Genomic DNA, 27366 nt, shown 5'->3' with positions numbered 1-27366 from the left:
ACTGACCGACAAATGACGAAATTGACAGTATTTCAAACATTAAGCAGGTAACACGAATATTAAAGCTTTGATCAATGAATAGAAAATTTAGTATGGGATATTTCAAATTAACAGATTGGTGTTTATTCAAAAATATTGAGAATGCGCAGTGTAGTGTTCAGCGCAAGCATTAAAAAAAAATCTTATTACAAAAAGAAATTGGCCAGGGACCTGATAACCATGCAGGCGCTGAAGATTAGAGGAAGTGGGGACCAGATTGTGAAACAGCCTGTAAACCCGGCTTAGGATACCAGCCGTTTCTACGAGTGAATGGTTATTCTTAAAGAGAGGGAAGTAGAGGCAACAAGTAATACTAAGAAGGTTCGAGGAGACTGAAACGAATAACACAAACGTAGAAGAAAAAGATAAAATACAGAGTGGAAGAAAAGTGCCTGCTACAACGCATGCAAACGAAGGAATAATAAAAGCAAATGGTGCCAGAAGAAAAAAATAAATAAAAACTATTTCGGGAACTTTATAGGCTCGTGCAACGAAGGGTGAGACGTAATAAGAAAGAGCGTAAAACTCATGCTGTCTATGACTCCTCTTGATGGTGATTACGGGGTTGCTGAGATATATTTAAGGCATAATTATTTTTTTTAGATGCCTATTCCTTTTGCTGCAATTGTGGAAGTCAGGGGATAGCATTTGCGGCGTGTATTTTGTGCTGCCTGGTGCTTTCATAATCTATTTCAGAATAATTAGTTTATTTCTGAAAACTCCTGAACATCTTGAGAAATATTCTGATTAACTGCTTGGGGAAACGTTTTGTCTGCGTCTGCACGAAGACCAGCTTTATACTCTTAAGGACGGTTCTCTATCGCACTTTCATGAACGACATTGATTGAATGCTGACGCGCAATATTGCTAAATAACAGTGCATATTTTGGCCTATCTAAAAGGCAGGTATATTCGAATTTCCGTGCTTCAGATGTACCAAGCCTGCGGTTTTAGGCTCAATGTCCTTTTTAACGGGCGCCCAATGACCAACGCCCGTTTGCCGCTCGCCTTACCTGGAAACCACCTGAAAATCATAAACCTTTGACTCGCATCGTGTTGTCGAAAGTATAATGTGCCAGGGACCAATACACTGGCCCAACTGCGGCAACAAATTCGTAACAGCGCTTTAAATTGCGTATCTCGCTGATCCCGAGAAACAACCTCCCTTATAACGTTTCGGAGAAAGGCAAAGGAGGGCAAGTATGCGCATGTAGTGGTGCTCAATTACATATAAGGAAACTACATTAGAATAGTCCTAAACCGTTTTATCGAAAAGTACACCACAAGCTGTTTAGTCGAAATTTTTAAGGTACCTCATTTCATACGCACATATAAAAGATGTCTTTCACATCTTCTATGAATTTCACATTCTTATTGGACAATTGCATGGCAAACGAGGGGCTCGTTATGATCGATTTTAAAGGAGCGAAAAGTCTACGAGTCCAAGGGAACCATTGAGGATATTTGTTTTGTTTTCGTTGTTGGTATTGACAAGAGGGTCTTCTGAAAAATTTTAAAGTGAAAGAATAAATAATGTAAAGTGAAAGGAAAAACTACGCCCGTTAATATTCTTCCCCAATAAAAATCATCATAAGGCTCTCTCTTCACTATCAACAACAAAAAAAGAAATATTCCCAAAGCTGCCTTGAACTCGTAGAATGCTTGCTTCTTTAAAAAGTTTTAACTCATTATCTCGTGCATATTCTGTGGTAGACATTATATTTCACAATACTGAAGTTTATAGCTACTACGGGGGAATATATTTTGCTTCGTAATTAGGCCAGGGAAGTTTTACGGCATGATATGTGCATATATCTTCTAAGTACAGAAAACGTAATCGAAAGCGAATGAGGGATTAAAGAATCATTTAAATTCTTCCTTACAATGTAATATTTTCTCAAAGATATACTACATCCGCAATCTCTTTTGAATCTCAAACCCGCACACTAAATCTGTGTTATTCTTTCAGTCAAACAAAGTGTCTACTGTCTTAACAACAACATATCTTACTAACATAGAGAGGTTATTGCTACCGTAATCAAGCGGTCACAGCGTTTATCATTTAATAAAAACTATCACTTCGAATAATCACTATGACTGTGCGCATGCTTTAATGTTTACCTTTTCCGAGCGCACGCAACTTCGCTCCTAAGCTATAAACATTACGATTTGTTAACGCTATAAACATTACGATTTGTTAACATATAGAGAATGAGAAGTTATACCTAAATAGTTGCCAATTTGTTAGTCCTCCTGAGAACACATTATTGGTACAAAGCTATAACACGTACAAAATTAGTAGATCGTTGTTTACAGTGTGCATGTTTTTGCTTACACTATGTAGACTTTCTCAATGGATAGATTTTATCGCTTCTAGACACACCAGCGAGAGTGTTAGAAAACAGTTAGATGGAGTTTTTTTGTAGATTGTATGGCAAAAATGTTAAAAAATACGGGAGTTGCAATGATTGATTGTAAAACAAATTAATTAAAAAACAAACTCATACAGTTGCGCTGCTCTTACCAAGCAGTATGTATGCGCAGACCGACATCCGCGGCATTAATAAAAGCACGATTTAGGGACATCTCACATTCTGGATAGCAAAAAAATCGCACCAAATTGTTTGTGATCATAACTAATTTAGCACGTTATCATGTGCTACGATGTAATGCTTTGATCACTCCTGCTTTTATGGTTGACTTAGGTTCTCTGGCATAATCTCTGGTGCTAGACCTACGGCAAATCTACAAAACATAAATACACCAAATTTCAATACTTTTATATTTATTGAGAACATTCCGTACAACAGAACTTCAAACATCATTGCAGTCAATATATAACCAAGTGCTCCTGAGCGTTCTTCAACAAAATGCTCAAGATCTCCGCAGACAGCTTAACAAAGGTGACTCAAGATTCAATTTACGCAATCCCGGTGGAAGAAAGCTTCTCCTAGACCATATTAATTAGCCGAGTTTTGGCTTTGTAGTCAAGCCTGATTTCTGTCCTCTTATTTAAACAGCTTTAGATTTTAATCTCGCCTGCAGAATAAATGTCACATATTCGCAAATTCATATTCCAATCATGACACCAGGCGGGCATGAAATAAATTGAGGCGATCATAAATTAGTTGTGAATTTTTCGCCGCCAAGATACCGGCTAACTGTCGCGTTAGTATTGCCGAAATACCCAGATTGTTAAACGACAGCTTCTTTTCAATGCAATAAGTAAATGTCAAATCAATTCTAGAAACGAAAAAAATTTTTTCCTATGTTCTAACAATAAAAGCCTTATAATAAAATTTTTAGCAAGACATGCTTGAACGCCTACGAAATGTGACCAATGCTGGATTGTTGGGATAATTTCACTGCTTCTTGGAAGCACTAAATTACCGCACTATCTCTAGGGCCGCTTAGTTTCGGAAAATCTTGCTTTCACACAAATACCGAAAGAAAGCCCGGAAATACTAACATCAGAAGCGATATAAGTAACGCAAGATGTACTACATACTCAGTGGCACCTCCTCGCTTAATTCTGCCAACAGCTTAAGAGCTGCTTAAAATATTTTTGCTTTTTGAGGTTGAAAACGAACAGTGATTATGTTTTACTGTGTGATTTATTTCAATGTACGTGTAATATGCAATTTGAAATATACCATTAAGTATATAATGAATAATTGCTTTCATGCCAGATCAAAATTTTGTGTCTAAATATGTGGCGGATGAACTCTGAAGTTGAGAAATACTTCTACATCCACTGTCTGCAAATGCTATTCTCGCTACAGTTTTTTACAAAAATACGTATCACTTCAACAAGAAAAAATTAAAAAAATAAAGGTGATATTAGGATAGCGCAATAAGTTCTAGAACACTTAGTTTGAGTTGCTAGAACAAAAGTTTACAATGCAAGTGCCTTGGCTTCTGTGCTGCTATTGCATTGGGCTGCTAATGTTTATTTATTTATTTATTTATTTATTTTACCCTCAGGGCCAAAGGCATTACAGAGGGGAGTGGGTTAATTAGGATACATAACAATGAATATAATACAGGGAAAACAAGTAGTATAAAATAAAATTCCTCCAGAATAAAACAAACATTCACAAAGCGTAAATAACATAAAATCAATGTACACAACACAGTGGCGACAGATATAAAAGATATGGAGAAAAGTAGCGCGCTTTTCTAGCTGGCTGCTGCGAATAATTGTGCACATTTGAGCCTCAGCCATCTCTGCATCTATGGCGTTGATCTGTAATTTATCCCTCCGAGTGTCTGGCCTCGTGTTGTCAGTGGCAATCATGGGGTTTTATTGTTTAATCGTTTACAGTTATCTCTGCGTTGCAGGTTAGGTGCCTGTCTTGATAACACTACACCTTTAAGTGGCTCTTCACCTAGCCATGCATTAATTTGAAATTAGAAGCTGCACGAGATCAATTCAATGGAGGTGACATAAATTATATATAAATGTAATACAAGTGGCCCAAACCCTAAGGATTGATTGGTTCAACGGTGCGATTCTTCCAAGCAAATTCAGCCGTGGGGATACTTACTCTGTCATGAATGCGATTATTGGTCTTGCTTCAGGCATTACAGATGTGTTGTTACAAATAGCCTGCAAGAACTAATCTCTGCAGGTTTGAAGTGAACCACAAATAATGATGAAAATTTATGTTTGGTTTATTGATGCGCGTGCAAGTAAACATTTCGAACTTAGTATTAAAAAGTGCAATCTTCAAAAGCAATAAATGACCTGTGCGCATAAAAAAGACACTTAAACAGAACTGTCCCAATTGATTTTAGTACTTTATCAGAAAGGGAGGAAGGTGGGAGTGAAAGTAGAAAGACGGGGCGGTTCAGGAGTCCACAGCGCAAGTGTGACAAATACTGCGTCTTTCCCTTCCTGTGAGCCAATTATATTATTATTACTTTAATAGGAAATACTGGCGCAGTGGTACAATCCCCTGACATGAAGCTAAGCGGGGAAGCAAAGCAGAACTGTTTTATTCTTGGTGATGTTGGTAGCTCTTTATAAAACGTCATCTCAGTCTTAACTTTGAAACACACAGGAACATTTCTTAATATGAAGCATCGAATGAAAACTCGATAGCCACCGATAGAAAACTACATTACCCACAAACTAGGAACAGCAAGGCGTCCCTAGGAAACAGTGTTTGAGACAGTTTCTAACGTATGTAATTGCTGGGTTTGAGACAAGAATTAGATGATAATAGTGCGACAATTCCAAATACCGGGAGCGACGTACGAACATGCACATAATGGTTACTAATGAGTGGTTAGTATGAAGGACCCGGAAACAAAAATTCAAATTTCCTGTGCTTCAAAATCCATCATTGCAACATTAGAAAAATGAATACATAGTGAATATAACGCAAATTCGTTTGATATAATTTACAATTATGCCCATTCCGCTCGCGCGCGACCTTTTACTTCATCACAGCTTCATCCACGTCGCACCGCAACACGGTAAGATAAATTCTTTCTGAATTTATCGGAGCATAAATTTGCATGAAATCTTTTCCTGTGAATTCTGCTGTTCTGTTCCATGCTATACTTCTGGTGTTCATTGCATCCTCAGAGTAAGTTTGATTTTAAGTGCTTAGCGAAGGTCTTAGCGAAGAAAGGTAGTTGAGCAACCAGGGCAGCGTTGGCCACTAAAATCACAATTCATTGCATCATATCATAAGAATTTGCTGTCGCATGGGGTAGTGCGACCGCATGTGGTCACGCGCGCATTGCATAATCCCACGAGAGCAGCGCCAATTCCATCGGCGAGACGAACGGCTGAAGAAGCTACAAGTGTAACAACCTTCTGTAGACAGCAGCGAAACGAAGAGCTGAGGACAGAAATCTAAGCACCAGTATCAAAGAGGGCACGAACGGGGACACTGTCCAAACAGATATCTAAAAAGCTGCGCGATCTAAAAGTCAGCAGAGTATTTTGAGATCGAGTTGTTGTTTCTTTGTTACCTCCGGGTGCTGCATTGGTTACTTTTCCCGCAGGAGAGGAGAGGAGTGGGGGAATGGTGAACGGTGAGGCTGATGCGGGCGGGAGGAGGGGGGGGGGGGGAGGCGGGTTTGCGAAGACGGCGAGCGGCTACAGGTGCGCGGGTCCATAGAGTTGAGGTCACAGGAAAGCGTGTCACGCAGACAGTTGGGATGAGGACGCAACCTGCGGTACCCAACGGCTTCGGCATTGGCGGGAAATGAGAGCGACACGGAAGTAGATAAAAATTCTAGAGTGGTCTTTATACCACTAAAGGGCGATGAGGCGAAAGCCATTATAGCGCGGTGGATAGCAGCCCTCCACTACGACACCTCTGTCTCCCTCTCTACTTTTACTCCAACCTTCCTCCCTACCTTTACGGCCCGGTACATATGTCCGTGGAAAATTGTGACAGATACAGCGCCTTTTCTAACCTTATTTCAAACGCCGCTGGTGCCTGCTGTACTACTCAAACAAAATGAGCTCGAACGCAAGGTCGAGGAACTAACAAAAACACTGAAGGCACAACAGCGGGAACTTGAAATCACTAGAGCCCTTCCAAAAACAGCCACAAGCATCCAACAATGGAGAACTTGAAACACGAATGCAACAGATGATGCAACACATGATACAGGATATGACGCGGCAAATCCAATCTCAAATGCAACAGATGCAAGCATAACTTTAGGGGCAGATCTCAGAAATCAAAAGTGCTTTTCAAAACAAAGACATAACGAAAACATTAAGGAAAGAGCGTACAACCGTCGAGCATTAACGGCGTTCGCTGTCGAACAAGGCAACAGCACGAACACGTAAACATAACCAAGACGCGTCACCAAGACTAAGAAAACTTAGAAATTTGGCAATGAAACTGCAGAGGCCACCGCAAAAAACAGGCCCTACTAAAACAATACATAAACACACAGCTTACACCCCCCGATGTGATTGCGCTACACGAGACTGGAACCAGGCCCTCTTTACAAGGGTACGATGTTTACGAGAGCCAACACGGAGGTAAAGCAGCCGTTCTAGTCATCAAAGCCATCACCGCAATCAGGCACGATACCATCGCCGACACGGACATAGAGCACGCGCGGGTCGAAATCATTCCGTAAAAGCGAAAGGGAAGGAGCACATTCGTACTTGAACGTGTACAGCCCGCCAAAAGAAAGCAAAGCCAAATTCTTCGAACTCTTCTACGGAGCGCACAAGCTGGCCAAAGAAAATGCACTCATTATCGTAAGAGATTTCAACGCCATAGACACGAGCTGGGGATACCGGAAACAAGATATCAAGGGAAGAACATCAGCGGACGCAGCCGAATATTTTGGCTGCAGGCTAATCACAGATCCCGCGACCCCTACGAGAATCGGTAATAGTGTGAGCACGGGTACTTGCCCGGACCTCACGTTCGTAAGGAAGAGCAAGGAGCCACAGTGGGAAAACATGATGGAATACCTAGGCAGCGATCAATTTATCCTCCGAACGCGAATAGCATCAGAAAGGGTAAGATGCCGAATCGGACAAGCAAAACTCACGGACAGGAACGCGTTCCGCGGGGCTTGCAAAAGATCTGAAAGCGGCATCCAATCAATAGAAGACTGGAGCGTCATGTTGACAGAAACGCGAGACAAATGCACAAAAAGTGTAGGACGAACGACAACAACGACCGAAGTAGACGGGCACCTTCTGCGACTATGGGAAGCCAGACGCAGTCTCACCAAAAGATGGCGGAAGCAAAAACACAACAGGAAACTTAAACTAAAGATAGCAGAAGTTACGGCAAAAGCTGAAGAAGACGCAGCGCAACTCGCGAGACAGAATTGGGAACATCCCTACTGAAGAATCAAAAGTTGTAATGGGAAATAACCTCATAAAATCTCATCTAATCGCACAGACTCTCATACGGTGCACATCATTATCATAAAATATCGTACATAATTTATGATAATGTGCAAGAAACTATGAGACCTTATGCTATTATATGCGACTTGTATATTATTTCTTATGTGAATTGAGTGTGAATGTGCGAGAAAATGCGAGGTTATTGCCTCATACAACTTTTTCAGTAAGGAATTCAGCGATACGCTTAAGGGAACCTTAGGTACGGCCAGAACCTGGAATCTCCTAAGAGCACTAATCGATCGGACCAAAACAAAATCAAAAAACAATAAAAGCATCCACAGATTTATCCACTCCTCCGAGGGTTCGGACACCGACCTTTTAGAGAAGGCACGAAAAAATGTTTCGGTGATCACAACCCCTCACGATACCAAAGAACCTATCGCGGAGCCGAAAACGAGAGAATAACGACCCAAAAACTGGAAGAAGTTTATGCGGCCATAAGGAATACGACCAAAACACAGCAGCAGGAGCCGATAGAATCGAAAACGCCCTGATCCGAAACCTGAGTGACGACCTCATACAAGATCTCGTAAGCTTTCTAAACAAACACTGGGAGGCGGAGACGGTTCCCGAAGACTGGAAACACGCCGAAGTAATTATGATTCCTAAATCTGCAATCAGCTCCAAATTGAAAATCTCAGGCCCATCTCGCTCACGTCGTGCTTCGGAAAGCTTTACGAGCGGGTGGCGATGCTCAGACTGCAAACTTTCATGGACGATAACGAACATATACCCCATACCATGTTCGGCTTCAGAGCAAAACTCTCGACGCAGGACGTGCTGCTTCAAATACAAGAAGATGTGCTCCACAACATACCTCGAACAGGTGAAAATGTCATAATGGCCCTTGACATCAAGGGGGCATTTGATAACGTCAGTCACGAAGCGATCCTTAGAGGCCTAGACGACCTGGACTGCGGACGCAGAATCCACGGGTACGTCAAAGCCTTCCTTTCAGATAGAACTGCCACCATCGGCATGGGAGACCTTCGATCGAACAAAATGCACGCGGCAAACAAAGGAACACCCCAAGGATCAGTAGTCTCACCTATCCTCTTCATTATAGCTATGATAGGTCTAGCACGAAAACTAGAGAAGTTCGAAGGTATCAGGCACGCCATGTATGCAGACGACAGAGCCTGGACGAACACCGGTTCCGTCGGGGAGAAGGAAGAGAAACTAAAGAAAGCGGCCTCCTGTGTAAAGAAATATCTCGGAGAAGGAGGACTCGCATGCTCGACCGAGAAATCGGAACTGCTTAGAGTGTGGAGAGGCAAACAAAACCGGACCGTCCCAATCAGTGAGAACCTGAAACTGAACATCTACCTAGAAGGAATGCCCATTCCGGAAAAGACAACAATAAGAATATTAGGTATGTAGGTTCAGTCGAACTAACGCAGTAGTCACAGTTTACCATGCTCAAAACAACAACGATACAAGTGACACGCATGATCACCCGCACCACCAACAGGCGGCATGGCATGCGCGAAGAGGACACACTAAAACTAGTTAGAAACCTGGTAGTGAGCCGAATTATGTACAGTCTGCCCTACCAGTGCCTCCACAAGAGTGAAATACAACAAGCGGATGCCCTGCTACGCAAAGCGTATAAGACAGCGCTCCGATTACCGCGCAACACGTCTGCAGAAAAGCTCACGGCGCTTCGGCGCTTGGATTGCAAAACACATTTGAAGAACTACGCGAGGCGCCGCTTGAGTCGCAAAAACTCAGGCTGCTGCAGACAACGAGTGGAAGAGCACTCTTACAGAGACTCGGATACTGTGAGCAGATGCGAGAAATAGCGAGGACGGTAACGATCCCTGACGAACTTCGCAAGTCCCTCAAGGTAGCTCCAGTCCCCTGAAATATGGACCCTAACCTCCAGCAAGGGCCGATTTTATTCAAAAAGCATACGCTCCCCAAGACACGACCGTGTTGCAGACGCATCCTCGAGAGGAGGACACAACAAAATTGCAGTGGCCACGGTGGTCGATTCGTCTCTACGCGAAGTGGCCAGCGCCTCTATCCGACACTGCACAGTAGCAGAGGCCGAGGAAGTAGCCATTGCTCTAGCGGTGCCGGAGGGCTATAGAGCTGGGCGGTCGCTAACGATACTCACGGTCTCTCGAACAGCCTGTCGAAATTTCATGAATGGTAGGATTGGCCGTCACGCGCTCCGTATACTCCTCGAAGCGAGTGACAGAATTAAAAACCACGAAGAAAACAAGACCAGACACAAAATTATGTGGGTACCGGGGCACATGGGGGTGGCAGGGAAGCAAGAGGCGGACCGGATAGCTCGAGGATACACTACTTTCCGAGCATCCGACGGGTCCGCGGAACTTTTCCCAGCCCCCAAGGCATACTCGGCCATACTAGAAAACTATAGAGGAAGAAGAATGCGATATCCCCCACCACACAGTTTTCTCATGGAGAGGAAGCTGTCATATGAAGACAATTACAGACGGGTTCATACCCAAACCTACACATACTAAACAAATTGCACCCTACCATATACGCTGACAGATGTCCGTGGTGCGATGAAAAACCAACACTATATCACATCACATGGGCCTGTCAAAACATAGATGTGGTCCCCAAAATTCGAAACCCGAGTGCGGAGCAATGGGAGACTCTGCTGTCCAGCGACCGCTGCGAAGACCAGCAAGGTTTGGTACAGCGAGCTCAACGGGCGACAGTGGCCAGCGAAGCCCTGGACTGAGGGCAACCGACCATTGTGCAAAAGTGGACGAGGTCGACGGAGAAGACTCTTATGGACTCAATAAGCAGACATCTCTCAAGACGTCCAAAATCCGCCAAGTAATATAGGGCTAAATAAAGTTTTTCCTCCTCCTCCTAGACATGTGTATCTGCTTCTTTTGGCTGTGTGGTGTGGCGCTCGAGGAAGTGCCGAATGAAAGCCGCCGCACAAACGCGGGTCAGTTTCGTATGGAGCTTACTCACGTGACATCGTTGCAGCTTTACTGGCAGTAGTGGTACACAGAATGCAACGTCACAGAGAAAGAAATACAAGGTGTTGCACAATTAGACGCGCGCTGTAGAATGCTTCTCCCAGCTAAACCGCGGAATCCTTGCAGTTCAGATTTCGCACAGAAATCACATTTTGTCGCTAGTATTTTTTAATACTAAATTTGTTAGGGGTACTTGCCTGATTCGATCAGAAGAAGTAAAATATTCCCATCGCCTGCGGCGGCGGCGACGCCAGACGAACCGCTGCCCCAGCGATGGGACTGGTGGCGCCACCTCATGCTGCTAACAACAACTCTGTAGCAGGAAAAGAGGGGGCGAGCGTTTCTGGCAGAAGGTATGAGTTGTTGTAAACAGCATGAGGTGGCGCCACCAGTCCCATCGCTTGGGCAGCGGTTCGTCTGGCGTCGCCGCCGCCGCAGGCGATGGGAATATTTTACTTCTTCTGATCGAATCAGGCAAGTACCACAAACAAATTTAGTGTTAAAAAATACTAGCGACAAAATGTGATTTCTGTGCGAAATCTGAACTGCAAGGATTCCGCGGTTTAGCTGGGAGAAGCATTCTACAGCGCGCGTCTAATTGTGCAACACCCTTTAGAGAGAGAGGACCTTCGGCGAATCATGATACGGCGTCGCTGAAATCCGAGCTCTGGTTGCAAGGCGGTGCAAAGAGTATCAAGTGTCCCACAAATGAGCGGCGCGCAGTAGTGAGGAGGACGGTACCCCGTCGCTGACGCGTCGGAAACCAGGGCGTGACGTCTCAATCTCGTGATATCCCGCAAAATCTTGTGAAGGAGTGTAATACTTCTCGCGAAAGGACGACAGTATGAGCCATTTAAGGCTTTCGCCTTAAAACAGATAGGGCGGTCGTCTGAGGTACGCCATTCTTTCGGGTGGCGGTAGAGACAAAGAGTCGGAGTCGGGAAGGCTGCAGTAAGAGCCGCAGCAAATAGGACTTGAACATTGGGTTAGAGCAAGTGCTGGAGAAGTCACTGGAGCGACTGCTGGAACTTGGAGACTGAGTCGACCATCGTACAGTCTTTGCATAGCAGGATGTTAAAAGCATATTCCCTTTTAAATATGGCCCACCTTGTCGGACTCATAGCGCAGTCCACTTTGCGAAATACGGCTGGAATGTCTTGAAAATATGACACATATGATTCCACTGAGGACTGCGCTCGGGATGCTAGGTATGTATAGCGCTGCGCTTGCGTCTGATCGGATTGTCAAAAAGATCCCCGTAGTGTCTCCTCACAAATATCCCAGAATGTGAGATCATTTTCGTACGTCTAATACCAGACGTGTGCCGTACCCGCCAGATAGTAAATGACGTTCGCAAGCACGAGGGGCGCGTCCCAGTGGTGGTGCTTACTGACGCGCTCGGATATAGTGAAGTCTTCGATGTCGGCGTGGTCGGTGCCGTAAAAGTGCCAGTATACCAAGGTTGCGCCATTAAGGTGGAAGCTGGTGATGCCGCTATAGAAGGTGTCGCGTCGGACGACATAGTGCTGGTACTAAGCGGGCGGCCACTACGGAGATCAAGGTTTGGTTATTGAAGTATTCCCAGCAATACTCCACCATTTGTTAGGGGATAGTACACGCAGGTAGCCGCCGTAGTTCTCAGTCAGAAACACACCACCAAACTAACTCGGCCTGGCTTCAGTGCCGCCTTGCGCACCACCCCACACCTGCACGTCACCGTCAAAATAGTGAAAGTAGACGTTTTTCGGCAGCTACAATATTTACTACGGCGCACTTTTGACTCATGGTAACTATGAGACGTTGGGTAGTCCTTCCAAGAGCAAAACTATATTGCACACTCTATATATTACACAGACTTTTTTGCTCCTGGAAGGGCTACAATAGATTTCAAAAATACCATGAGGCAAAAGTGTGTCTTGGTAAATATTGTAGCACACGACAAAGGCTGCCTTCATTCTTTCGACCAAGCTGACCTTTGCGCAAAGTATTTTTTTACGAGCTAAGGCGCAATAAAAAACGCCAAAATTAAAAAAGAAGAATGCTTCGCTGATAATTTTCCAATATAAAACATTCCTACTAAACAGCGTTTCAAGGAAGGAACACCTATTCGAAAATTACGCAATGTGACACAAACAAAACCTGGAAAAGCGTTTCAAATAATTTGGAACTAAGCGAGAAGGTGCAGCGCACATTAATCCAAAATGTTAGAGGCGAAAAATATATTTTCACTTCTCCGGAAGGTCCCTGATTTAAATATTTTGTAATAAGACATAAGCTAAGGAAATTCTTTCTTAGAGATCGATAAGTATTACCGCATTCCTCTTGTGCTTCTTGTTTTTCCTTTGCTAAATGCAATTCGTGGAAAACGACGTTAATCACAGAGGGACATGCATTGTAATTTACGCGATATCTCTGTATTCGCATTGCCTCATTTACGTGTTAATCTAAGGTTTATGAGTGACTCAGGTGTGCTTTTGGTTTGTCTTTTCGTTTATAATTAAACTCATACATTACAAACGTGCAGAAACCACTGTGCATTGTAACTTATGCACGCAGCGCTAATTATCTAGGCTCCAACCAGTGAGATCCGACGTGCTATTATATTATCACCAGATTATTTTCGTGCTTTTGAAATGAACTCGACAGTATTTTAAGTGCTCTTCTAATAGTCCTTTGGCAACTGCAGAGTAATCTTTACTTTTGAATATGGCTTTTTTTAGGGGTTAAAAAGAAGCAATGACAGATCAAGGCCTTGAAATTCCAATATAAGTATAAACGTTAAAACGCGAAATCTAATAATTATGCATCAATATTAGTAGGGGTCTATATTTAGGTTCTAAACGCCTCGTTTGTGATGCCATGGCGGCAAAAATTAACTTTAACCATAAAGCAAGAGAGGTGGCGCGCTGATCCATTCCCTCATTTATTAGTCTTGTCTCTCTCGTGCATTTCCACAGACAAGCCCTGTACAATTTGAAGGTGAAATGATGATTAGTTGCACAAATGCATGAACACGGCCGCTCGATGGACGCGCACTAAACCATCGGGTGAACATGGCATGAGGTTCAAATCAATAATAATGTGATATCCACTACGTACACTTGGATATTTTAATTTGAAGCAATCTCCTTTTGTACTCTGTAGAAGTGCAATTTTTTGTTCTCTAGTAAGGTATTGATGTGGAAAGCAAAAAAAACGCGACTCTATGCCACAGTTATCGGTTTTGAAGATCTTCGTTTCTTCTTCAGACGCCAGGGTCTAGTGCCTCCTCCGTTGCAAAGCCTTTGTCCGCAATGAAAATTTCTAGTTTGTGTGCAGGTAAAAGGTGTGCCAACGATTGAACATTTTGCAGGATCTATCCTATGCAAACTCAGTCTGTCATCGTTTAAATGGCTGGTAGCAATATTTATGAGTGGGGAATACACCATACGATATTTCGAACCTACTAACTCTTGTCAATAATTTTTGTCTTTCGGCATGCTTTTAGGCATTCAATAAAACGTTCAATAAAAGCATTCAATAAAACAATCAGTCTGATCTATCCGATTAAGTGGAAATTTCAGATACGTTCTTTAATAGAACTGCGATGTAATACTGTTGTTTCTATACAGCGGTACCTCTTTAAAATTGTTTAGGGAACTCATTTTGAAGGTACTAAGATTTGGCCATGCCAGAAGAGGAAATTTTCGCGCATATAGGACCTATATGAAAGGAAACGTAAACAAGAAAGTAGCGAAAAGGCACAATCAACTTTAGCAAAATATTTAGTAGTGGAGCAGCGTCCATTACACAGAATTATTAAAACTGCACCAACACTGTGAATCTTTTATTCGATCTGCTTTCTGGCAAAGAAGATAGGAGCATTTGATTGGCCTCCCCATCACCGTAATTAGAGAAGGGATATCCATCATGTAATTAATTGTATGTTTCCACAAGTATAATTGAATACGATAGCAAGACGAATTCTACGCTGAAGTATACAGGTCAAACACAGCTGTATGGATGAAGATAGAGGACATGCGGTATTTGGTACAGGCTTGTAGACAGAAGCCAAAATCACCAAATAAAATGAATTCAACAACTCATAGATGAGAGAAAATTCTACCTAGTCGCACCCTAAAACACAGGTGATGTTTACTCACAGGCCACTCTTGAAATAAAGAGAGCAATGCCTCGGGTGTATAATTTATAATAACGTTGGTATTGCAATATGCCAGTTTTTAATTACCAGAAACATTTAAATGAACAACCACTTTTGCGCCTTCGAAAAGCTGTGTTTGTAAATATTCGATTGATACCCACTGACATTATGAGCTCCTTTTTGACCTGCTTCGTGCCAATCTGTTGCATGTAGAATATTGTCCTGCCAAGGGACAATATTATATGGAAGTCAAAATATGGGAGCCAAGCACGTATCAACCTTGAACAGTTTTCTTGTTTACCAAACTCACTGCGAACCATCACATGTAAACACTCTGTCTAATAGCCAACGTTTAGTTCCTACGCAAATTTTGAATTTCACTATTCAAGGTAAAGCCAAGGTCCCACTGTGCTTTCGATGATATTCAAAAAACTTCAAGGTCAAGTCGGAACATAACTCGCAGCCACTTTAGGCTGCTATGTTCCCACCAAAACTCAACGACGAAGGCCAAAGGCCAACAGACGTGAGAAGTAGCTTTACGCGAGAACAGCCGTGCGGCCAGACGCATTATCGCTGACGTCAATCTTGAGTATAGCTGAGGCGCGGCCAGCGCATGCCCGAAGCTATCACTTTACACTCATTTTATCAGAAGATAAACCAAGTTCATTTTTCAGAATCTTTTACCGACCATTCGCGGTAAAAACCGATATAGAACATATGATTTGTTGTCTGTATGCATGCATGTCAATTAAATCTACGGCAAAACATATTCACCCCACCGAATGTAAAGAGACTGAAACGTTTTGTTTTCAGCCGCCGTATGCACGTGCTGCTAAATCTTCCAGTCTATTCACAGCAAACAACAGCTTTTGTTCATTTAAATGGCTAATCGGGCCCATGTGGTTTCATTGTATTCCTGCCTCAAACCTCGTCTGGTCACGCCGTGAACTGTGAAGTGTGTTAACCACCAAGAGTCTATTTGTGCCTAGTTTGCCACGAGTTCATTGCAACTAAACTGATGCGCGGCATTCAATCTTCTTTTAGTGTTTCTACAATCACTATTCACTAGGTTTAGGTTCGTTCAAAACTGGCTAAATAAATCTTTCATCGTACTGGACTCAAGAAACGCGTTTAAATTAGGACATTATCCTTAAACATCTTCAAGCAGTTCAATTTTATTCCTGCCGGCGACGTCTTGCACACAACAAAGCCATTTTCGCTTTGTAGAACCTTGGAATCCAAATAATGAAATGTAAGAAGCCACTTAATCATGCAAAATGTTCATCTAGCGCCTCACACGGCTTAGCCCAAACAGCCCCTGCCGTACGCTATTTTCTTCAGTGTGCTTTGCATAAGAGTAGGGAGAGTAGCTACAATGCTATAACTAGGAATTTAATCAAAGAAAATGGGCAGTTGCGTTATTTACAATACTGTAAATAACTCCTCCTGGCCCCAGACTTAGGCTAAAGAGCGCAAACCAAAACAAAACATCGGCCGTCTCTGTAACTCTGACGCTGAAAACCGATATGCGTCGCACGCTGTACTTCGAGGAATATTAGCACCATGCAGATGACCGAAGCTCACGAGTGGTCGCAATGTTGTGCACACAGGCCCGAATAGGAAAAAATGCGGTGCAACAATATTTTCCTCGGCCCAACACAGGTCTACAAAGCGTCAAATCATTACTCACTTCCTCACCAGAATGTTAGTCGGCTTGAAATAAAAAGTCATGATACGGCAAGAAACTTCAGCCAGTATCTAAATACGCGCATAACAAAGACAACGGGACAGAAACGTTTTGCGCACGCACTGTGTCCATACCTGCCATCGATAACGGGAAACATAAAGCGGAGCAGAACACTCTGGTCCAAAGCATGCTGGCGCTCGGAAGAGAAGGGACATTAAAATGGTGAAATATAAGCAATATAAACAGCGTTTCGACCTTAAACTTACTCTGAAAATTCTTTTCGAGATATTTCCCTGGTATCAGAAAAAGCACTCACATCTGAGAACATGTCATCTACGCAAAAACGACCAGAAAAAAATGGCGACCGGAAGCTGCAGCCGCGTAGTTGCCTAACCCTAACCGCGAAGCTTTTTCGCATATCGTGCAGTAGTAGCAAAGAAGCATAAATAAAATTCACATTATCTTTGTGAGAAAAATAAGTAAAATATTTAAAAATAAACAATGTATTGCATATAAGGCATTTTTTTATATTACACAAGTTTTCAAGTGCCGCATGCGCTCAACATCCTACGTTGCCATTGCTCCATGTTGTTTCCGTAGAAAGCATACAAGTAATGTTCAGGAATTTTGCGCAATAGGTTCTCATTAGCGCATGTTTTACGCGGAACTGAGCCCTTCGTTTTTGTTATTTAGTTTCTTTTAAAAACAGGAAATATATATTTTATTATATCATCGGCCATTTGAATACGATTTTGAATATGGCCACATAACAATGATCGTTTAGTGTGCATCCGCTGGCTATAAAAATGAATTTTCTTTCTAGAGGGAGTAGAAGCTGACATCTTCTCGTCCCACTTCACGGCCAAACATATTTAAGTTTGCCCATGAGGTCAGCAGTACTCTTAGCTGCTATCCTTCTGGCTTTGATTGCTGCATCAAAGTAAGAGTTATTTGTATTGTCTTCCTTTTATAACTTAGGCAATCAATCATAGACTGAATGCGGAGAAATAAATGATCCATGCAGATGTAAGAGAAAGTGTCAAGTAAATATATTGAGAGCGAACATTACTCTCCCCTAAATCTTTATTCCAAACAACATACGAGAGACATAATGCAGGGAGAATTTGACTTAGCCAAGGAACTGTGATTTCAGTGTATATCTACGCTTCTCCATAGTTCATAGAGGCATGCCACTGCAAGGATCAATTGCGATGAGCGTATTTTCGGTTATTTTGATATTCTCGCCTCCGCTAGCCTGCTGTAGTTGAGCAGCCCAATTCATTTTATTATTTTATTTGCTAAATTGTGTAAGCAGAGATCTTTTGTTTCTTAAATTATATTTTGGAGCAAATGTGTGCTTACGTTCGGGGATATTTTTTTGCGCTAAGTTCTACGGTGGGTTTAATTATTTGGGATAGCTCAGTACACAGAACATTTACTATGTGGAACCATTAAAAAATATAACCCAAGACTCTTCCTGCTCGCAACAATTAGTATAGCAGGCTTCAATATAAAGTGTAAGTGATTTTTATTATTAAACTTCATATGTAAAGGATGGGTACGATATTTTTCTCCACAGCTGCCAACCTCCACCACAACCGCGCTGCCCTCATTGGGTGAGTAGATGTTAATGTAAGCAAATACGCCACCATCACTGAAAGAAAAAAATCCTAGAGGGCACTTTGGACAGTAAAGTTCTTATTGTTGCAACTGTAGGAAGAAGGAAAAAATGCACGGCCTTCTACTGGCTCTCTAGCTAAGCCACCTCCGCTGCTTCGTGCGGACAGACGAGAAAGTAGAGAAGAAATAGAAATTGGCTGTGGTTTAGCTCTCGTTAACACTACTTCAATTGCGGAAGCAACAGTGGAAACTTCTTTTGCCTGGTACATTATTCCCCTATCACGCCCTATCACTGTAAGGTGTTACATTATTCGGGACACAAGCTAATTATTTAAGAATATGACGCGAGAGCATAAGCTACCAGCCCAGATAAAGTCACGCTTCAGCAAACTCGCATGGACGTGCCTGTGTGTGTGTGTTGTGGCTGTAGGAAGAAGGAAAAGAAAATGCACGGGCCTGCTACTGGCTCTGTAGCTGAGCCACCTCCGCTGCCTCGTGCAGATAGAATATGAGAAGAAAGAAAAGCAAGAGGGAAAGAAAGACGCGCGCCGCAACAACAGCCGTCGTCCACCACCAGCGGTGGCGTGTGCAATGACGGCCGACAACGGATAAAAATTCGGTGCCAGGACAGCCCCCGCCGCAAGCACCGGTGACCCACCTGCACCAGCCCCATCAGGGCAGAGCCGACGTGCCTGCGTGTCGTAGGGATAATCAGAATGCAAACTGTCCTGGCAGGCTGATTCGTTTATCACCCTCTTATATGAAAGGAGCCAAATTGCTGCTCCTGCCCATGGAATACGGTAACGTGAATTCATATGTCATCGCAGGCTGATTCTAATGTGACCCTCTCACATGAAACGAGAGGTCCGAGTGATTGATTGATTGTTTTATGTGGACACCACAACCGCGCCGTAAGTGAAGGGAGGAAGGTGAGAGTGAAAGTGAAAAGAGTGAAAGGGGAGCCGTAGTGGAGGGCTACGGAGTAATTTCGAACACCTGGAGATCTTTGACGTGCGCTGACATCGCACAGCACACGACGCCCCTTCGTTTCGCCTCCATCGAAACGCAGCCGCCGAGGTCGGGTTCGAACCCGGATACTCCGGCACAGTAGTCGGGCGTCTTACCACTGCAACAGCCCGGAGGAGAGGTCCGCGGGAGCGCTCTTGAGTACCCGCTTGCCTGCAATGACGCTGCTCACTAGCCTATCGTCACTACTGTCATCCTGACGCTAGAGAAGTAGAATTAGGGTGCGCATGCACAGTCCCAGGCGTGGCTCAATTGGTTATACCGCTCGGCTAAGGATTCGAGGGATGGATGTTCGGTTTGCGGTGGAGACAATTTTTTTATGAGGAGACCGTAGCTACGTCTCTTCACGTGCACGGCGCAGCTATGGCCACCTGAGTTCTCGTTTTGGCTGTCGGAATGTTGCTTTCGCAAGAAAACAAGGCAAAGCATCTGAGGGCAGCGAGTGGCAGCGGCGCCGACTGCGGCGCTATCTGGCGGAGGTCGGCTGAAATGGTTGCTATTCGTGCCCATGGGCCACCGGCTATGCGACGAGAAGAGACCTGGCGTAATATAATATTAATTGGTTCACAGGAATGGAAAGGCGCTGTATCTTTCACACTGGTTGCTGTGGACACGTAAACCGCGCCGTACGTGAAGGGAGGAAGGTGGGATTGAAAGCGGAAAGAGAGAAAGGGGAGCAGTAGTGGAGGGCTACAGAATAATTTCGACCACCCGGAAATGTTTACCGTGCTACGGTGAACTACAATATTCCATGCGCTGACATCGCACAGCACACTTCGGAGAGGTGGGGAAGGGTGCAGCTCCTGGCCCTACGGCTGGGACGGTAGGTCAACGAAGCTTGCGGCGGGGGCTAGCAAGCCACAGATTTTTTTCTGTTGTAGGCCGTCATTGCACCCGCAACCGCTTCGGTGTTGGCGGACGACGGTTGGTATTTGGGCGCGCGTCTTTCTCTTCCTCTTCTTTTTTTTGTCTACTTTCTCTTATGTCCGCACGAGACAGCGTAGGTGGCTCAGCTACAGAGCCAGCAGCAGGCCCGTGCATTTCCTTTTCTTTTTACCTACAGCCAGAGCAACAACGGACGCCTCTTCGTTTCGCCTAAGTCGAAACGCAGCCGCCGTGGTCGGCATTGATTGATTGATGTATAAGAAGGGAAAGGCGCGGTAACTGTCTGACTTGTTTTCAGTGGACGCCTCAATCGCGCCGTAAGGGAGGAATGTGGGGATTGAAAGTGGAAATGGAGAAAGAGGAGCCAAAGTAGAGGGCAACGAAATAATGTCGACCCCCTAGGGATCTTTAACATGCGCTAACATCGCACAGCACACGGACGCCTCTTCGTTTCGCCTCCATCGAAACGATGTCTCCGAGGTCGGGTTCGAACCCGGGTACTTCGGCACAGTAGTCGGTCGTCTTACCACTGCACAACCCGGCGGGGCTGCCATGGTCGCGATTTTTTTTAGGAAGGGAAATGCGCGGTAACTGTCTCACTTGGTTTCTATGGGCACCTCAATCGCGCCGTAAGGAAGGGAGGAATGTGGGAGCGAAAGTTGAACGAGAGAAAAAGGAGCCGTAGTGGAGGGTTACGAAGTAGTTTCGACCATCTGGGGGATCTTTAACGTGCGCGACATCGCGCAGCAGACGGACGCCTGTTCGTTTCCCCTGCATCGAAACGTAGCTTCGGAGGCAGGGTTCGAACCCGGTTAAGGTGCGATTATGCGAAAGCCATTCTAGCGCGGTGGATCGCAGTCCTCCACTGCAGCACCACTATCTCCTCTTCTTTCGTTGTTTTTGTGGCTGTAGGAAGAAGGAAAAGAAAATGCACGGGCCTTCTACTGGCAGCCCCGCCGGGGTGGTGCAGTGGTAAGACGCCCGAATACTGTCCGGAGTTCCCGGGTTCGAACCCGACCACGGCGGCTGCCTTTCGCGGGAGGCGAAACGAAGTGGCGTCCGTATGCTGCGCGATGTCAGCGCACGGTAAAGATCCCCATGTGGTCGTAATTACTCCGTAGCCCTCCACTACTGCTCCCCTTTCTCTCTTTCCACCTCCACTTCCACCTTCCTCCCTTCCCTTACGGCGCGGTTCAGGGGTCCACTGAGCAAGAGTGACAGATACTGCGCCTTTCCCTTCCTGTGAACCAATTATTATTATTCTACTGGCTCTGTAGCTGAGCCGCCTGATTGATTTAACTGATTTATTTATAGGAAGAGAGAGGCGCGGTAACTGTCTCACTTGTTTTCTGTGGACACTGCTACCGCGCCGTAAGGGAGGGGAGGAAGGTGGGAGAGAAGGTGGAAAGAGAGGAGGAGCCATAGTGGAGGGCTATGGAGTAATTTCGACCACCTGGGGATATTTAACGTGCGCTGACATCGCACAGCACACGGGCGCCTCTTCGTTTCGCCTCCATCGAAACGCAGCCGTCGAGGTCGGGTTCGAACCAGGGTACTCCGGCACAGTAGTCCGGCGTCTTACCACTGCCCCACCCCGGCGGCCACCTTCGCTGCCTCGTGCGGACAGGAGAAAGAACAGAACAAAGACAAAGAATAGGAAAAGAAAGCCGCACGGAGCAACAGCCGTCGTCCACCACCTAAGCGGTGACGGGTGCAATGACGGCCTACAGCAGATAAATATTCGTTGGCTGGCTAGCCCTCGCCGGAAGTGGTGTTGACCTATCGTCCCAGCCCATGAGCCCAGGAACAGCCACCCTAGATCGGACGCCCGCCGTGATATCGTATATGCATAAATCATGTGGTGACGTCATGAGCAGTGATGACGCTACTTCGAACAACCCCGCGGGTTGGCGCACTAGTTACGGCTCTCGACTACTGTTCCCGAGGACGCAGGATCGAATCCCGGCCTCGGCGGCTTTTCGATGCAGGCGAAAAGCAAGGCGCCCGTGTGCTGTGCGATGTCAGTGCACGTTAAATAACCCCAGGGGGTCGAAATTTCCGCAGTCCTTCACTACGGCGTCTCTCATAGCCTGAGTTGCTTTGGGACGTTAAACCTTACAAACCAAACCAAGCCAAACCTTTTCGAACACAACATTTTATTGAATGCATCAAAGCTCACCGGTGTTCTATAATTCGTTTACAGGGAATGAAAGCAGCAATATCTTTCCCAGGCGGATTCCCGTTATCATCTACACGGCAGACAAGGGGAATTATGAAGAGCATTTCTCGATCCGGGGCCTAGCGCAGTTGGTAGCATTGATAGAAAAGCCGGTGTCGTCGGCGTCCAGTGAGCGATAAATCCCGGCATGCACTTCATAAATAAAAAGCAAGTTCGAAGATGGGCTGGGTGGGAATCGAACCAGGGTCTCCGGAGTGTTAGACGGAGACGCTACCACTCAGCCACGAGTTTTTTTTTTTCTTTATTGCCTGTTTTGAGTTCACATCAACTCAAAAAAGATCCACAATAATGGTAAAACTCGCAACAACCAGACTTCGGCTGTCACGAAAGGTTTAAAATTTTTTGAGGACAGCCAGTTCATCGAGCACACTGATCCAGTCAGGTGGATCAGAAAGCACCCGATACGTTTCTCTAAGGAGCAGCACACTCTCGATAAAGTTCTCGCGTACAGAACGCGTATTGACATCTGCATGTTGCACTTGCATCCTTGTTTTCCACAGGCTGTGGAGGCCCAAGACCGTGACTAAATCCACTCAGCCACGAGTTCGATGCTTGAAAGCGGTACAAAAGCGCTTCTAGTGAATGCGGTGTTGCCTTAGAAACATGCCGTAGAACGTTATACTGCAGTGTATATCGGTAATTATGACCATGTTACTTACTGAAGTCGCAGTTACACGAGTAGCGAAGTACGTTTCCGCTACATTTCTTCTGCGCTCTGCGCACATGCAGAGCCATCTTGCGGCAAACACAGAAGAACCCCTCCTCGCAATGTGCGGCGCTGCCCCGACACGTGGCGCGCCACTCGCCCCTGACGTTTCGCCGTGCACCCTCACAGGTTGTAGAATCAAGCGTCCTTCCTTTCTTTAGATCACTATCTTCGCTCACCCGCTTCTCCCCTTCGGGCCGCGCGGGTACCGGTGCGAGGATGCCCCAATACCCTTGCGTTTAGTAAGTTTTCTCGACGAGGTGCAATAACGCTATCTCGTTCCACTCTTGAAGGCGAAGCTTAAGCGTCCTCCAAATTTTTTTTTCTTCATTGCCAAATTTGTAATCAGATTTTACACATGAAGAACGTTTCTCCACAAGCACACAACACAGGTTGAAAACCACGCAATTTCGGGCTACGTGATCTATTAATAGGCAGGCATGCGCAGCAACACCTCCATTCTCGGAAGAGACTCCGCCACTTGGTCTTGTGTCTTGAAAACAGCACTCGCAACGGTTTCTCAAAAATACTGCCGTATTTTAACGCGAGAGCGTTGAGGGCCCCGTGTTGCAGAAAAGAAGGTGTCGTCTTCGGCGGCCACCATTCCGCGTCGTCCGGCGTTGGCCGTGACCGAAATATCCCAGAAGCATTAACAAATAAAAACGATTAGGAAAAATCGCCGACTTGAGGAATCGAACGTGGGCCTCCGGGGTGCGAGACAAGCACGCTCACTACTCCGCCACGCAAGCTAGAGGGTTTGAAATGGGCAAAGGTGCGTCTATTGATTGCGGTGTTGTCTTAGAAATGTCCCTTAGAGAAGTGTATTGTGGCGTAGATAGACAGATATTTAGTTCGCAGGAAGGGAAAGGCGCTGCATCTCTCACACTTGCTCTGTGGACACCTGAACCGCGCCTTAAGGGAAGGGATGAGGGTGGGAGTGAAAATGGAAGGAAAGAAAGGGGAGCCGTAGTGGAGGGTTAGGAGTAATTTCCACCACCTCATGCGCTGACATCGCACAGCACACGGACGCCACTTCGTTTCGCTTCCATCGAAACGCAGCCGCCGTGGTCGAGTTCGAACCCGGGACCTCCGAGCAGTAGTCGGGCGTCTTACCACTGCACCACCCCGGCGGGGCAGTTGTGGCGTATAATAATAATTATGAGCATATAAATTACAGAATTACAGAACACGCAGTTAAGCAAGTTAAGGCGAAGCTTAAGCGTCCTCCAAATTTTCCTCGCGTCAATGTCTGCGTGCCTGAAAGCAATTCTGGATCGCCAGATACTGTGCAGGCTCTATTATAAATTTCGCAATAAAGGAAAAAAAATGTAACACACTTGGTAAAGCGCTGGGCTGGGGATCAAAGGGATGGTGGTTCTATTGCTGGTGGAGACAAATTTTATATATTTTCAAATCTCGCTCTCGAAATCTATAGACCTCTGCTGGAAAACTTCTGTCGACAACTATGAGGCATTAAAGACTTTCGCCCTAATACGCAACGTCTCAATGTTAAAATCTAACAGCTTTACACCCCAGGTGAAACATATTTCCAGGAAGTATTAAAGCGAAAGCCATTATTGCTTCATCGTTGTCAGCAGGAGCTATAGGCAGAGGCTGTTAGCAAGTGCCACGCTTTCGAGGGAGGCAATGAAAATAAATATACAAATAAATAAAACTTGTATCGTACCTTTATCCCTTAGATCTCCAGGCGAGCGCTTTACCAACTGCGCCGCGTCCCAGACCGTTTCCCTTTTTAAAACGTACGGATAGCGGGATTCCGCGAGTAACATATGCTGAGCCGTTAATTTCCTGTGAACGAAAAATATAACGCCGGTGAACTTTGACGCGTTCGATGGATCCTGGTTGTGTTCGACAAGAGACGCGCAACGTACCGTCACGACTGGTGATGACGTCACCAGCCGATTCATGAATAAATGAAGCTGATCCTGCCGAGAGTCCGATGAAAAATCGCCAAACAAAAATATACCACACATTTCTTCTTCATAAAGATTGACATCGGGGTTGAAGTAAGCGTAAACTTGGGAAAGTTTTGACGTATTTAAACAACACCGGTAAGTTTTGATTTCGGTAAGGATCGCAGCTGTTATTTTTGTAAGCGGAGCAGCATGATTTTATGAATGTTCATCTTTTAATGCCCATTCTATAAATGACGACACCTTGCATATATTTCCCTTCATAATAATTATTTCCACGAACTGACCATCGGATCTCTTAGGACTAAGGAGATAGATTTAATAAAAGAAACCAGCTATAAAGGCTAATCAATATTTAAAACTTTAATATATCAGCGTCAATGTATGACAGATTGCAGTGCTACTACTGATACAGTCGTGAATGGCCATCTGCGGAAAATATTTGTTTTATACTAAAAAGTTACATCATCTACGAATTGACACATTTTGTACTTAAAAACAAACATTTCATTTCTAAACAGGGGTTATAGCTTCATAAAAATGAATATATTTGTAAGACATCGTTCTGTAAGCTTTTCAACAATTTTAAGATTTTCATTTCTTTTTATACGATAGTGCGAAGCAGGAGCCCTGCCTGGAAGTGTCTGCGCTCGAGGCTGTGTGTGCGGTCAGCGCCAGAACCCCGGTCCGTACAATCGGCTTCCATGTAATCCAGCGCGGGTTGGACGGCAGCCACCTTCGCCGCCTCGTCGCCGCCCACCTGCGCCGAATAATGGAAGGCCACGTCCGCAATCACATTACGGACAAAGCCAGATAACATCCGGAGCTAAATAGGGGAAAAGACAAGCTAGAACACATCTCGAAAAGTCTTGAGAATGGCGATTGAAACCCACATAGGCTCTTTATCATGTTTTTAACAAGTATGAATAATAAATAACACATAAAAACAGCTTCTGGTACTATTTGTGTAGATGCCTTAGTGCTGGTTATAAAAATTTTTAATAGAGTGTGGCGAACCTGAAATGCACCACAGTTCAGCCAAGGCGCTGCTAAAGGGACGTATCTGTGCTGTTTTCGGGATCTGCCACAACTTCGGCGCTTGAAATAAAGTGGAGGAGAGTCGGGAGACTTGCGTTGTGGGCACATGGAGCCACTGATAATATAATGAGGCAGTTCAAAGTAATATGGGATTTTCGTCATTAGAATCGCGGGAGGCTAAATGTAAAGTACACTGTAAAGAAATTTTGAGGCAAACTATTGAGAACAGCTGCAAAGATTTCCAGGTACCGGCACCGGTGCAGTATTAATACGACATGGACGAGAACTGAATGATGCTCTGATAAATGCAAATGTAATAGGAAAGAAAACCGAAGAAAAATCACCTTGAAACCCAAATTACAATCCTCAGCAAATTGCCATTGATAAACAAGATTTCCAGAAAAACCAACGATGGAGCTTTATATGGCGGCTAAGACCGAAAGTAGTGGTTCAGTTTCAGTGTTTAGGAATAGGGGCTTGAAAACAAAATGCGACCGGCAAAAGTTTGACTACACAGATGGGATTTGCTGCTTCGCGAAAAGTAGGGAATCGATTGAACATACTATTTTAGAAAGTATGACACTTCAACCTTCAGTGCGTGACGCCGAAGCAGGGATTCGAGAAGCACGTAGGTTTAGGGACATCCATGGGAGCCTAAATTATAAAACGGGGGAACCATGTAAGAGGTGACTTGAGGATTAGTTAAAAATGTCAAGGAAGTAGTGTTGGACTCTGCAGAGGTAATAATTAGTTGACATACAAATGTTTGGCCTCAGCGTATTACGAGCTGGCGTCCATAGCCTAAGTCACTTTGGGATGTAAATCATAAATCAGTATTAAGAGATAGGTGACACTTCTCACTATCGCATTAAAAAGGGGATGCTTATAATTTTCTATCTAGCCATCCGCAACCAACCGAAGGCGACCAGCTACAAGAGAATCACCGGCTCATAAAAGGAAATAAATTAGTTGGCACCGACAATCCGAGCCTTCAGCCTGGGCTCTGCGGTCCTAATGGACTCCAGCAAGTGGTGAAATGGATGTGATCGCCATGGACCAGCACAACAACATGGTCAGTTCTACTGAAGGCATACCGGGCGTCAAACCGCCTCCGTTTGATAGCGACCACGCAGAACTTTGGTTCTTGCACATCGAGTCCCAATTCGCTGCAAA

At 44.8% G+C, this 27366-nt stretch overlaps 1 long non-coding RNA gene across 2 annotated transcripts; it reads left to right on the top strand.

The window, feature by feature from the left end:
* Window positions 1–5457: 5457 nt before the first annotated feature.
* LOC146181533 (uncharacterized) lies at window positions 5458–26104 on the top strand. 2 transcript variants are annotated; one of them, XR_014700444.1, is made up of 4 exons: window positions 5458–5520; window positions 17569–17685; window positions 18325–18361; window positions 25771–26104. It is a non-coding gene; the product is annotated as an uncharacterized LOC146181533 (long non-coding RNA). The 2 variants fall into 2 exon arrangements; XR_014700445.1 differs by lacking the exon at window positions 5458–5520 and adding an exon at window positions 5565–5633.
* The last annotated feature ends 1262 nt before the right edge of the window (window positions 26105–27366 follow it).

This window comes from Amblyomma maculatum, chromosome 8 (genome assembly GCF_055883805.1).
Source record: "Amblyomma maculatum isolate TAMU_Amacu chromosome 8, ASM5588380v1, whole genome shotgun sequence".
NCBI classification, from domain to species: domain Eukaryota; kingdom Metazoa; phylum Arthropoda; class Arachnida; order Ixodida; family Ixodidae; genus Amblyomma; species Amblyomma maculatum.
Note: the sequence above shows the minus strand (reverse complement) of the source record. Positions and strands in the feature narration are given on the sequence as shown.